The 15638-nt window shown below is 42.5% G+C and overlaps 1 pseudogene across 1 annotated transcript in view; it reads left to right on the top strand.

Annotated features, from left to right (window-relative positions):
* Window positions 1-15638, top strand: part of LOC308334511 (cadherin-22-like) — a 94438-nt pseudogene that overhangs the window by 76994 nt on the left and 1806 nt on the right. Inside the window, exons 7-9 of the transcript in view lie at window positions 4741-4872; window positions 9393-9507; window positions 10450-10551. The product of the transcript in view is annotated as a cadherin-22-like (transcript). The remainder of the gene's footprint in view (window positions 1-4740; window positions 4873-9392; window positions 9508-10449; window positions 10552-15638) is intronic.

The raw sequence follows: 15638 nt of genomic DNA, 5'->3' as shown, positions 1-15638 counted from the left end.
CACTTCCCAATCCTTTGTGCAAGTTTCTTGCGACTGCAAAAAACTTACCCTATATTGTTAAGAAAAAACAAGTTAAGAAAGTGAAACAGTTATGTGAAAAATGTCAGAATTTTACTGAGGCATTTACTGTACATAGTGTAGTCAAACATAGATAAATATGCAATGTCTATTGTGTTAATAAAATGTATATAAAATGTATGAGTGTACAATAGATACAGACAGCATAAGGGCATACGGTGGAGGAACTAGAAATAATATGTGAAGAAAGAAAGAAACATGCGCAGTTGAGACCAAGGAAGCTGAACGAGGAAGTGTTGGCTGCATATAGCCCATTGCGCATGTTTCTTTCCTTCCATGGAGCACCATGTGAGCAACATGGCGGCGCCCTTACGGTCTTCGCGTCCCGTCCTCTTTAGACAGTCCTTGGATGCGTATGCAAAAAAACTGAAACTATTTGCCGACGCTGCAATTGCAGCCGTGCGCGAGGGTCATTTCCATCCACCAGCTGTTTAAAATCAAGGAAGAGACGCCTGGTCTAAGCTGCATCTTGCTGCTTCTTGGCGCTACTGTCAGTACACCCAGATATACGCGACAAGAAGCTATATAGAAGAATCAATCAATACATCAATCAATCAATATTTGCTATACTTCCAAGTCAGTTTCTGTGGTGTTGAGTGTGTATGCCTAGTTCACCAGAGCAAAACATGCTTTTGGTTGGCTGCCACTCTCACTGTCTCGCCACACAGTGGGACAGTGTTAGTTGCTCCTGTCCTCAGTGGGACAGTGTCAGTTGCTCCTGTCCACAGTGGGACAGTGTCAGTTGCTCCTGTCCACAGTGGGACAGTGTCAGTTGCTCCTGTCCACAGTGGGACAGTGTCAGTTGCTCCTGTCCACAGTGGGACAGTGTCAGTTGCTCCTGTCCACAGTGGGACAGTGTCAGTTGCTCCTGTCCATGGTCAATGTGGTCATTGAACATCGCCTTCTTTCTCAGAAGCAAATACTGCTGCTGGTGTTCGGCATTGCTCTGTTTGTGCCACATTGGACACAGTAAAACCTGGAGTGTTTCCAGGGCTATAATTTAACACTCTGGATGTTATTACTTGTGAATGTGAATGGATAGGAAAGCAGGATCATCTAGCACATTTTAGTCATCATCAGATTATAGCTGGCTGTTTTCTAGTTTTGCAACTGGCAATGATGACATTTGGCTGTACCCTCTTTGACTAACTCTCTTGTCGACTTTAATCTGAGGAGACATAGATGTCAATCAACAGCTTATGCTTTCAGTGATTGTCATTCTGGCAGCATACTAATGATCACTGTGACCACTGCTGTGTTGATTTACTTTGAAGTTTGACCTCATTGCTTGCTCTGTTGTCATGGCAACTCTAGAATACCATTATATCCTGTACTGCTGTTAAATGAGTTATGTCTGTGTAACTACTGTACATAATATTTTACAGATTACACGGAGGACAGTGCATTTGTTGACTACCTAATGACTGCATTATGCTGTTAAGTCTATCTATACACATCTGATGGCTGCGATTACATGGAAGAATACATGAATGACTGGGTAGAAATACCTAAGAAGTGACATCAGGAAGGATGATATAACTAATCAACTAAGGACCACTGGTTGAAAACCACTACCATAGATGACTACATTTCTGAAGTGGTCCCTGATATGATATAAAAACGTTAGATAACCACTGGTTTAAACAACATTAAGCAAGCTACACTACAACTAAGCAACTATACACATTAGAAACGAGTACCCCCCAAAAAATAAATAAATACGCAACTACCAATATTTACAAGAAACTTTACCGGGAAAAAAAGACCAAGCTCTGTTATAATAAGCGGACATGGTAACACTGCCTGCAACAGAGTTCCACCTGGCCTTTCCATTATGCTTATTGGTCAGCTGGCTCTATGCAGTCAATTAAATAAGCCTGTGTAACCAGAAAGGACCATACACTCCTGCAACAAAGCAGAGGTGGAAAGTATATAACATTTACTTAAGTGCTGTACTTAAAAATAAATTGAGGTACTACTTTTGAGACAAATATTGCACTTTTTTTGTTAGCTGTTACTCTATAGATTTGGATTATTATTACAAAACATACATACACTTCAGCCCTATATACAGTACTGTACATGGCCATTTGAAAATAGCAGATCTACTGTACAAGCTCACAATGTGTCGCGGTCAATCAATCGATTGTGTTCTGGCCACTGATATGCTATATAGCTACAGTGTCTTCTCATTCCCTTTTGCCATACTATACTGTTTCCACTACTAAGGAAACAGATTGCACAGTTTGAGTGTGAACGTCACCTACAGTATTGTGCTCTGATGCTGCTAAAGGGCTGGTGGGATGAGAGGGTGGATGAATTGTCATCCTCACCTCTGTTGAGGCGAGAGGCGTCTCTGTTTGCCCAGCAGTTCCTCCTAGGATATTTTCCTTTGTGTCCGACTTCAAGCACAGGTCACTGTCGATGCTTTAAATGCTAAATGCGTGAACCAGCTATGCATAACATTCACCCATTCGCGCGCACACACACACACACACACACACACACACACACACACACACACACACACACACACACACACACGCACACACGCACACACACCAATGTCAGAGGCAACCATGCAAGGCTGTTCACCGGGAGCGGTAAGGGGTTTGGTGTCTTGCACAAGGACTCTTTTTCATGTCGGGATGTGCTGAGGATTGAAACTGTGCTCCCTGGATGCCAACGACGAACGTCTGCCCCAAATATTCCTCAACGACCTGTTATAGCGCCACCATGAGGCCGATTTAGGCAAAACACATTTCTGTAGATAACTCGTACACATTTTATCCATACATCACACAATTCAGTATACACTATCTCCATAGTCATGTGATCAAGACGGACCTGCACAATTTCCCATCTTCCATCCTGATTGGCTAAGATTAGCTTTCAAAGCTAACATAATTGGTCCGTTTCGAACAAAATGCCACAATTTCCCCCCCAAATCAGCCTCACGGTGGCGCTATAACAGGCCAATTCCTGTTTTTACCTATAACTGCATCGATCTGTATACAACTTATGTATGCGCACTCCCTAGATGCATCCCTGCATCTGCCGGTTATAGCGCCACCATGAGGCCGATTTCTGCAAGGATTAGCTAAAATTGCCTTCCAAACTTTTCAGGAGTAGCCCGTTTTGTACAAAATGCTGCACATGTCCTGCTCATCCAGAATTATATCCTCAGAGATGCTATGAGTGATCTGGCTCTGCATTTCCTCAACAAAATGAGGAACATTGTTGCAAGAAACAAACATACAATCAAACAAAAAAACATGTTTATATTACTCCTAAATATTTTGCCAATCACACACACTCCTATCCGTGGAGACCTGTGCCCAGAAGGGCACTTTTTCTAGTTTAATATATTTTTTTCACTATTGTAGTAGAGTTCAAATGGCAAGTTGGTAGAGGGGAGGTGAGAGGTTAGAGAGAAAGTTAATGTTGGAATCTGCTGGTTAGGCCTCAAGTAATTTTCATTTGGAAATGGAATAGTCTTGTCAGCCCACAACAGCTAGCAGTATATTATATACCCAGTGGATGTCTGCTGGAGGGTAAAAAGCAGAACTCAATATTGAAGCAGCATGTAAAGCCAAATACATAATAGAGGTACAATTCACAAAGGGAGGCTTCAAAAACCGAGTGAATGAGGACACAGTACTTCAACCATGGGCAATTGGTTTACATAACACTGTAGGCTATTTTATACGGTTAGCCAAGCCTAATTTATACTCCGAAAGGAACTCTATTTTCAAGCCAATTTTTCCAGGAAGCATCAACATTTTACAATGGACCATACATTATCCTTAAAGGACCTACAGTATGACATAAAATTAAACTTTTTCAAAAAGAAAATTGTGTTTTTGAGCTACCCTGTGTATTTTCTATCCCCACAAATATGCAATTTTGAGGATTTCTCATTGTATAGGGGCTTTTATGGAAATTGCTCTCAGGAACAGCTCAACTGATTTGGTCGTATTTGTGATGTCATCAATGTCACCCTACTTTGTATAATTCCTCCCCCTCTTCAGTCTTCAAAAGTGAATAGGAGTACAAGAGTCAGAGCCATATACTGTAGGCTACAGACAAAAACCTCTTACTATACAAATCTATTACTATATAGACTACTATTACTATAGCATACTGTAAGCTTTCAAATTGAGGCTTTCTATTTAAAGTATTAATGTATGTTGCACTGCATATTATTATCAGTGTTTCCCAAAGTTTTCCATTCCAAGGACCACAAAATAGCCATTAGTGTTCAGGTGTGTGAAACGGGTAAAATAACTATAGTAATAATAATACAAATAGCCAAATAGCGTACTTGTGAATATAGTTTTTTCTTGTGAAGTAGTAACATCGCGCAGAAAAGAATAGATAATAAATTATAATTAAAAAAAGGAATGCCTGTCTACAACTGGCAGCCCAGTGGCAACCCGTGTCTACGCTACACTTCCTCTGCCAACCTGGGGAGGCAGCGGACTGACCTCATGCTTCCTTCTTTGCATGAGTAGTCCAAGCTGCTTCTTTTCACCTGACAGGAGAGGAAGGAACACATTATTCTGACCAGTTCCTTTCCCCTCCATCAGGCGCCAGGGGGGTAAACCTGTGTCTTACTGACACTTCTTCTCTTCTCTATGTGTTCCATCTCTCACTCCCCAGTTAGTCCACACCATCAGCGTGGTGGACAGAGATGAACCCCAGTCTGGACATCGCTTCTATTTCACCCTGGCCCCCGAAGCCTCCAGCAATCGACACTTCACTCTCTGGGATGTCAAAGGTGAGAGGGCAAAGGTCACTGGCAGAGACGTGGAATGAGGTTGGGCATGGTGAGCGATTCTCCACTGGCATGAAACCACGCTGTTGTGTTAGAGCAACAGACCTATGCAGCTGTAAGAGCAGGCAGCAGTAAAAAGTAAAATAAGAGCAACTGTAGAGTACACAGTAGCCGACTACAGTACATAATGATAAACACTGTTGTATTTCACTGACATTTCACCATAAGGTCATACTGAATGTAGAGGAATGCGTTAACATGGAGTTGCACTAACCATTTAGCTCCCAGGGAACTACTGTATACAAGACGAGAGTTAAAGTCAAAGGTCAAGTGAATACCTAAAGGGGAAACTATGGAGCCAAATAGCGTTTGTGAATACATTTTTCTTATCAAGTATAGTTGCATAATCACAAGGAAGTATTTAAAGGCCACTAACATTCTTTAAGTAACTGACCACCCGGCCCTGGTGCAGTAAATTCCCAATAATTACATACTCTGTACTACACATAGTTAAAGACACACATTTTAAATAACATTGAACTGCTCTTAACACTCTCTGGAGAGAAAAAAATTAAACATATTCAAGCAACGTGATTATCTGTAAATGTATTCCCTAAGAATTGTATATGAATCGTACTATACCATCATTACTGATTAAAGATATGTAGGGTAAATATTTTGTTTACTACAAATTAAATAAACTATTATAGCCTACTCCCTACTTTAAAGGAGAATTCCATGCTAGAATGATTTCTTATCTTTCTTACCTTTCTTTGTAGTTGTTACGTCCCCACCAAAGAGGTCCAGGTGTTTTTTTGTGCAAAAACTCCTTATTGGCTATTTCCCCTACCATAAGCCCTCAATGAATTGCATTGAATGGGAATTGAATGGGGCTAAGGGGTGTTATGCTAGTTCGCTTATTTCCATCGAAATAAGTAGTAAAGTGTGCCGCTTGGGATATTATTTACATTATGAAGAGAGGATATATACAAAGAAATATCAAAATTATTTTGAGCGATGTAAATAAGCAAATTAGCACCCCATAGCCCCATTCAATTCCCATTCAATTCAATTCAATGCAATTCATTTAGGGCTTATGTTAGGGGAAATAGCCAATAAGGAGCTTTTGCACAAAATAACACCTGGACCTCTTTGGTGGGGACGTTTACAACTACAAAGAAAGGTAAGAAAGCCTTTTAGTATGGAATTCTCCTTTAATAGATTGTCAACAACTTTCATAATTGCCTAAAATGTCATCATGAATTAAACATGTTTTTTTTGTTTTGTTTTCTGTAAACCTAACCCGGGCCGTTTTTTGATGCAACTGCATAATGTAAGGCTTAGGCTACAAAAGATCCCTCATACTGCTGCAACTTTATTTGGACATACACTTTGCCCGCCTGGCCGCCTCTGTGTACTGTTTTAAAAAAACATTGTGCCTTTAGAGCCAAGTTGAATTGGATGTTTGCGGACGCCTGCTTGGAGATGTGTACCTACTGTAAGTGAATGTGACGCACGGCTAAATCAAGATTGATGTGAGAATGTCAGGGGAGTGGACCTGCATGGCGAAGTAAATGTCACCATGCGGAGGCTGCTTTGGTACTTGTAAACTGTACAACTGTACAACTGTACTGTATTTGCACAATTGTGCATTTCCAATGGAAGTCACATGGTTTGACACAACATTTTTGTTGTACGGCTTTCGGCTGTGTTTCGACTGCCCCCCTCCCCCTCATACAACAAAAGTGTTGTGTCAAACCATGTGAATTACATTGGAAATGCATTGCGAGCTTGCAACAGTCAACACTCAGCTATAAAACAATCTGTTGTGCAGGTATGAGTGAAGCCCAAGAGCGCATGGACAAAATGCTCACTCGCAAAGCAAACGCCATACAGACACTCGGGCAGACACACACACACACATGCACGCACGCGCGCGCGCGCACACACACACACACACACACACACACACACACATACAGACAGACAGACAGACTCCAAATCACACCAGTAGAGACTCCTTGGGACAAAAGCGTTTTAAGGTCAACCACACCAATGCAACTCATTGAGTTGCAATGAGTTGCATTAGTGTGGTTGACCTTTAAAATGGTTTAGTCCCAAGCAGTCCCTACTGGTGTGGTTTGGGCTTTTTATAAGACCCAGCGTGCACGGTCTCTCTCTCTCTCTCTCTCTCTCTCTCTCTCTCTCTGTCTGGCTCCCTACAACATACAGTATATGTATATCTAAACAAAGACAGGCAGAGCGCAGCACAGACCTTTATCCTCCAACCTCCCAGTCCCTATTTTCCACTCCAGTGTCTTCTCTACATTACATTTTGTCAACCTGTCACACTCAATCTGTCACTGTCGTGTTCTCCCTATCACGGCCTCACAAGACCTCCCCAAGTTGGCAATTGTTTGCTGTTGCCGGGAGACACAACAAACACAATCAAATGTTTCTCACCTTTTACAGAGAAACCCGTGACAAACATGTTATCTTGACAATGTGACATTTCACACTTGACACTAGCCCGGATACGTTCCCTCAGTCCTTATACGCTCATTCTGTAGCTCCGAGATGAGGTCACGAATCCAAGACCTCCCATTGCGTTTCAGAAACGGTGCATCGTTTCCACAACTTATGCTGCTTACCCATTTCTGCAGATTGTATCCAAAAAGTGCAGGTCCGATAATGAGCTAAACTAAATTTCATGACCAAAACAAGCGATTTAAATGCTTGTTTCATGCCACAACTTGTTTAACCTGTTTAAATCCAACTTTTGTTTGTGTTGATTGATACGTTTAGTGGAGTCGCTGGAAACCAAAATGCCTGAATCTGCCCTATAGTCCTTCTAAACTTAAAGCCTCATTTATGCTTTGTCAAATGACAGTGTTGCGACGCGCTGTGAGCTTGCAGATCAGCTATTTTCAGCGAGCAACATCCTTGCATCATGGAGTGTCAATAATGAAGTGTAAGACAAGAGGGAGTCTCCTCTGAGGCAGATAGAAAGACTGATGGACGAGACCACTGTGTAAAAGTCAAAAGGACAATGTCATGGGAGTTGCACTCAGCACAAGTTCCCCTGCATAAACGGTAACATGAAGATTGTACACCACACGTGCCAGAGAAGTGCTTGTGGATGGCGAGAATGACAGTGATATATGTTCCCGGGAGATGGATTGCTTTGTATCCCTTATCCGAGTATATCCACAGAAGCTGCTCTGACTATTATTTGTCAAATCCTCCTCCCGTATATGCTGTGATACATTTGTCTATGTCTCCTGGGAAGAGTGAGTATACACACACTGCTGAAGTTTAATTTCAAACGGTGACGTTTCCCCCTTTTTCTCTCTCGTCTTTTTTATTTGACTGAAAATGATTACCCGGTGAATGTTAACAACACGCAGCCAATTCACTTTGCTGTTGGAATGATTCAACCCTGAGTGTGACAATGCCTAGGCTGTGCCAGGCAGCTCCCCCCAGATGGAGTGGTCCTCGAACTGCTTATATTGTTGGATTATCTCTGGGGTTCGTCATCCGTTCCTGTCTGTTTATTCGAGTTGCCATGCAGTGAACAGAACGAAAACTCTTTCTCACCACTCCAGCGATGACTACAAAAGGATTACAAAAATACATCTATTTATTATTACACAGCAAACACAACATCCTCTCATCCAATCAGGGACCCAATTATACAATACCTTGAACTAATTTACTGTTATAATTGATTCAGTCAAGCGATGTTGCCCTGTTGCCCCTTTGTTAAGTGTTGACTTGATGCCATATGTAGTCCATCTGAAGAAAGCGAGGATTATACAGAGACATTGGAGATGGAGTCACTTGGAGGGGTGATGACGGGGGAGGGAGGGAAGAGGGGTGAAAAAAAGATCCTGGGAATTGCACTTGTCCTTGTTTGGACATGTGGAGTTTGCTTTGGAGTTGCCCAAACTGCAAGTGCACATTTGAGGGTAACATGTCATTGGTTCGACCTCCCGTTAGATCGACCATTACTAACCCAGTAGCCCCCCATTTGAGTGAGGGAGTCTGCTATAAACACAACACGAGATATATAGCTAGATAGCTGTAAACATAACATGAGATCACGACACTGGTATCGGGATTCGGTGTCGATTAACACAGAAATTGAGGTATCAGGGATCGGATCGGAAGCGAAAAAAGTGTATCGGGACATCCCTATGGCAATAAGTAATTTAAAGTCCTTACCTGTGGTGTGTAAATTCTAATATTATATTCCTGAATGCTTTACAGCATAATCTATTGGTGATCAAGATTCTACTATACCTGTACAGCGTTTTTTTATAATGAAGCTCATATAGCTGAAGTTCAGGAGCAGGACCACACCTCCAATGCAGCTACCTCCACCTCCTATCAAGCCACCTCCATCTCAGGCCACCTCCACCCCTATATTACCAGCCCATCTAACCTTGGCTCTCTCCCCTGTTCTCATTTCTCGTCACCCCTCCCCCCCACCCCATTTCTCATCCTACTCCCCCTTTCTCTCACCCTCCCCCTACAGGTTCCTGACGGGGGTCTGACGTGCCTCGGGAGCACGCCGGATCCCCCGAAGCTTCCCCACCTCAGCTCAATCCCCGCTGCCGATGGCCCGCCGTGGGCCAACACCCCGCTGTTGTGTTCATAATCGTGTCCTTCCTGTTTCAATGAACCTGTTAAATGTTTCCATTGGTGGTGTGTGGTCCTTGATAGTGAATGTATATTCTTTCCTGATCTATGCTGTTCTTGTTCTGTGTCCACGGATGTTTTACACATACAACAAACAAACAAACAAAATCTGATTATGGAGTTTACATGCTGAAACTAAAAACATTGCACTTGCAGTCATACAGTCAAGTGCAAACATGCATCTTGCCTTTGATTGTGACCTTTACGTTTGACCTTTTCAATCTAAAAGTTAATTATTTTCCTGGAGCACTATAAGTTTCATGACAGTTCCATTGCCAATTGGCATAATGGTGTGAGTAATGAACTGTACAACTGTAATAGCTGTGTCTCTAGCATGCTTACTGTGATGGCCCATAGCACTTACCCCACCCCCTTAGATAGCATTTATGTAGACTTAGATAGCATTTGATACAGACTTATAGCATGTTATGTAAACAGCATAAGTGCATTGTATGTAGTCATAGCACGTCATAGTACATAATGTATATCATAGTAGTATAGATGTATAGCTTATATGTATAGTTTCATTATAGATTCCACTGTTACTTTCTTAGCTTACGCATGTTTCATGATAAATGTTTTTATGTGATGTATTCCCCATGCTTTTTGTTCTTGCTTAATGTAAGTCGCTCTGGATTAAGAGCGTCTGCTAAATGCCTAAATTGTAAATTGTAATTAAGACCCGACCTTGATTGGGATTATCAGTCATGTTTATATGGATATTATACTACCTACATTGGGGTATGATTGAGTTTACACTGGCGATGTAAAAATAAATAACTGGTGTCAAAACGTGGTAAAACACAGCGGTAGATGGTGGTGCATTAGTGAGATTCAAGGGCCGCTTTTTGAATACAAATGGAGTGCTTTTTTTTTCTCTCTTTGCACTACAGATGGAGCCATTCAATCCTGCAACGCTACAGCCTACGTGATGAGTGCTGCTCTCAGCCCCGGAGCTCTCATAGCGCTGCTGGTCTGCATGCTCATCCTTATCGGTAAGTGTTCATCATAAGTATGATGAAGGGGCACGGGGGGTTCCTCTTCATCACGGACCACACCTTCAACAACAGCACGTCCATCACATTTCCCGTCAGAAAGGTGCTCTAAAGTGGAAATAAACGGTTTAGGGGCGGCCGTAGCTTAGTGGTATACTAATCATAAAGTCATCGGTTCGCCTCCCTGCGAGCCCATGTCTACGTGTCAAAGTGTCCCTGAGCAAGGCAATTAACCCCTAACAGCTACCCCTGAGCGCTCATTGTGAAGAACCACAGCCATCAGCCATCGGTGAAGCTCCATGGGATCACTCCCACAATTCTGTTAATATGACAGCAAACAGTGAAATCCTGAGTGCTAATGTGCTGTAACTCACAGTGTATACATTTAACCAAAATGGACTCGTAGGGTCAAATCTTACATGCTGTGTATGAAGAAAGTACTGTAAAAAAGGTTCATTGCACTCAGAAATTGATGCATTCATCTATATTTCAGCATTGAAATCACACACACGCACAGCAGCAGGAAAACAAGGGACAAAAATACATGAAAGGGGATACATTTTCCATCATTCCTTCACGGGTGACTCACGTCGGACATTTTGTTTGTGCTATATTTTGTACGAAGGGACAGCTTCTTCTGCATGTACGACGTACAGCCGATGCCGCCTGGATTTATCAGTGACGTCAAGTCACTTTGTTCTGTGCCATGCACACTGGAGATGGGATGGAAGAGGGGGGAGGGGGGGCTGAAAACAGGCAAAAAGAGCTGCCTCAGCACTGTATCCCTCTGGAACAGAAGGCTTTAAATAGACAAGCCTTTCTGCACTTTCTCTGTTACAAAGTTGTTTGTGAACGCGAGCCCTACACATACACATACGCACGCACACACACTCACGTACAAAAACAGAAACTGTCAAACACAGATACACAACCACAAACTAATACATATGCTATATTACACTCAAACACAAACGTGCGAGCACGCACGCACACACACACACACACGCAACGCACACTCTCTCTCTCTCTCTCAGAGGAAGAGGAGGGCCTGAGAGGGTTACCATTGTCATCACTAAAAGTTTGATGAGCCGGCTCCCTCACTCTCCTCATCCCGCTCTTCTGAGCCACAGAATCAAGATGTTTTGTCTCCCTGGCGCACAACACTTTACATAATGTTTTACATTATGTGGGCTGTGAATGATGGATGGTGTGACACAGGGTTCGCTTCAACTTTGAATAACGGGTTGCTTGTTTTGCTTTGCTTTCTTGCTTTGAAACAGCCTCTGTAATGAGGCGCGTTAAAGCCGTGTTTCCCATTAGCCAAGACATATTCCGGTGTGGCGACGTCGAAAGAAGGAGCATGATTTATTCATCAAGTTTCTAAAAGCCTAGAAATGCTGCATACTGTATATATAACCTCTGGCCTCCAGAGGTTATATATATTTGTTGTTGGTAAAGTGCCAATGTTTGTTGCTCTGGAACTTATACAAACAAACTTAATGTAAGCGTCTAAACTTGCCAAGAAGCTCAAGTTCATCTCCCCAAAAAAACGTATCTATCGACTACTCACCCCATGAACACTTGAATTTGTTGATATGTGTGTATATTTTTGTCACATTTAACTACCGTGCAGTGGTTCCCTGTGGAGACACAAAGAGACTCCTTTCTTTATGTCATGGTGTCAGATTTAGGGCTGAAAATTAGCAATAATTTAAACATTTATTATTAGATATTAATGTGAAATATTCCTAGTGTCACGCCATATACAAGTCCACAACGCACCACAGTGCATCTTTGTAGATCGCCTATTTTTCGATACTTTTGAAAAGGCTAAATTGTATATAAAATAAAATAAAAGTCCTCCAAAATCAATGCATTTTGTAAATCTGATTATCATTATTATAATTATTCATTTAAATTGATTGAATCAAATAATTGTATTAACTGTTGCACTTGCACATCTAGTCAGTTTGCACTGGTTGTGACAAACCAGTCACCACAGATTCAACTGAGTGCTGTTGAGTGGTAGAAAATACTCCCTCACGGCTGGAGGCACAGATTGAGTGGAAACACCTGATGCTGCCTGGACAGTAGAATGTAGGAGCTGAAAGTGCTGGGCTCAGGGGAATGAAAATGGACAGCAGTGTTCCAACAGTTGTTCGCTGGTATTAATAGAGTAGCTGGACTGGAATGAGCCGCCATGTGAAAGCTACAGCAATCATCACATTAGCCAATACTTTGCTGCTCCCTCTAAAAGCATGACAACATACTGTAATGTACTGTACACACAGATGGATAAGCTTTGTCCTGTTCTTTCACGGACAATACACACTAGCCTGGCTAATAAGCCAGACTCAAATCACCACCGGCAGGCAATTTGTTTTTGCCAACGGCTGATTCGGTCTGGCTTATTAGCCAGGCTAAATACACACATGCACTTCCAATGCACACAGTCATATACGGACATTTGAAGAAAGCATCTTTCCACCCTTAACAGGTTTACACCTGGAGTCCAAAAGTTGGGGCGAAACATTAAAAAAAAATTATATCGAAATTGTATTTAAAAAAATACAAAAACGTAAAATCTGTAAGTAAGGGCATAACTGCATAACCTTTGCAGTGAGGGACTGAGGGAGCAGCCCCACCCACACAAGCACACAGCCATTAAACAACCTAGCGCAAGCAGAGAGCGGGCTCCTTAATTCTCCCGAGGCCGGACCACCCCTATTACATCAATTGTTGGATGATGAGAACAATGAAAACACATTTCTGCCTAATTACCCTATAAAGCAAACAGTCCCTCTATCAGTTCATATAAGGAGGCCCGATGTGATGAATCCATTCCACTGCGCTGCGGCATCTGCACGCATCCGTTCCAATTACCAGCCATCTGCCGTGATGAACTCCTGGGCTCGCTCAGCCAGCGTGGCCCAAGGGGAAATGAGCCGTCTTGTCAGGAACGCTTATCGAAACACCTGTACACAAGGGGGGCCGCAGGGCCATTGTATGTGGAGGTAATGGTACAGGTACATTATGGTTCCTACAGAGGTAGAGCATGTAGCTATGCACTTGTACGTACATTGCCTCGGACATGCTAACCTGTAGCTAGATACTGTAGGCAACCCGTGGCAGCAGTAGCGTTTGTGGTGTGCATAACAGATACAGTGATGTATGAGTCTGATGCACACTGGCAAGATTTAAGTCAAAAGTGAATGTCAGACTATCTTGCCTTTACCAATCCTGCCAATAGCATGCAGTATAGTAAAATAAATAATTATGTCCTGCATTTACAGGAAGCAGCTGATCTGTATGTACGAAACAGTTTGCAGTGTCAAGGTCCCCACCTCCCATTACTCTCCTCATCAGTGAGAATTGAGAGTAATTGTCTGAGCGAATGCTTGGCACACATGGCGGCACGCTCCAGAGCCTATCACGTAGCTGTGACGGCTTCCTGGACCCCGTGGCAATTAACTCCCATTTATAGAGGAGAATAAACACAATGAGCTGAGATGCTGGCATCCCGACGGACCGCACCAAACAATGCAAGTGGAGGGTGATTGTACATTATCAGTCAGAGATATTGCATAAAAAGCCCCCAGACGCTTTTCAGTGAGTTTTTCCTCTTCGCCCGGGCGCCGCTCTTCGGAGCGGGCCGTTTTCCCCTCAGCAAGTTAATTTTTCAGGTCATTTACACCAAATAAAGACAATTACCGGGACCTGCAACAAGTCATTTGTATATGATTAATGCTTGTCACAGACTCTCTTAGTGCTTAGTGAGTGGAAAAAAGTGGAAAACAAATATCGTGAGCCACCTACCAACTTCCAAGGTAACGGAACGTGGGGTTACATACTTTACAGCAGTGTGTGTTTAATATAGCATAAAATTATATTTAACCACTTTAACCCTATACATCAGCAATTTTGAAAATAGCCGATCTACGGGCTTGTAGATATGCTATTTTCCCCAATGTTTTCAAAACATATTTAGGAAATCTTGGATCAGGGCCGCTGACTGCCACTGACAATTTGGGTCTGCTTGACATGAAAAGGAGAACCACTGCTTTACTGTATTTGCAGTCCCCTTTATGCCACACATACAGTAAGCACGTATCATCCATCTAGTTTGAGCGCTAAACGACCTGGCCATAATATATCTCATTTTACTCGAGCATGGCTGTAGTCATGTGAGCTTAGAGCATCAAACATTCTGTGCCATCCTGGACAGCGCAGGCACCATAATAGATGGTCTGTCTTCTATTGCGGGTTTGCTCCAATTTGTGTACGTTCCAGAAGATGTATTGCACCGCACCGTTTAATGATCTATCTAAGTGTCCTCTCATCGGCATGCGTTTGCTGTACCTGCTCAAGGTCCCTGTTGTGAAAGAGAGAGAGAGAGAGAGAGAGAGAGAGAGAAGAGACAATTAAGGAATGCATGGAGAGTCCTTGCTACAAAACAATCTGACTTGACATCTACCCTTATGAAATGACTGATCGCACAAGATTAAAGCAATATAATTCCCATTATTACTAGGCAACCTAAGGCCTTGGTTGATAAAAGAACACTTTAGTGTGAATGATTCACATTTGTATGCAGTGATGTTAATGATAACATAAAAAAGCCCAACAATCATTCCACTATGACACGGTTGTTACAACTAAACAGCCATGTCTAATTATCTAGAATCCCACCGGTCCTGTGTTTGAGCCACAATTCTACGGGCTCCACCTAAGCGGTCTGAAAGACCAATCATAATACTGAACTCATACAAAGAGACCATGTGTGAGATCAGACAGAGTAACACCTCATAACAACAGTGGGGTCATCACTACAGGAGAGAGTTCATGTTCACTCACCACGAGGGATTATAATATTTATACTATTGCACTTGCCAGAGAGAACAAAGTCATAATGCGGGTGTGTGTGTGTGTGTGTGTGTGTGTGTGTGCGTGCATGTGCGTACGTATTTCTTTCTTCCAGTGGGACAGTGCAGCTGTGCCATATATACGGTCTAATCGGGCCCCTCACTTCACACAAGTGTGCGTCTTTTCATATTAATGTAAATTAGCACTCTAATTTCCCTCAGCAT

Source organism: Protomyctophum bolini (assembly GCF_963924005.1).
Source record: "Protomyctophum bolini genome assembly, chromosome: 2".
NCBI lineage: Eukaryota > Metazoa > Chordata > Actinopteri > Myctophiformes > Myctophidae > Protomyctophum > Protomyctophum bolini.
The sequence above is the reverse complement of the archived record's forward strand: the minus strand, read 5'-3'. Positions and strand labels throughout refer to the sequence as shown.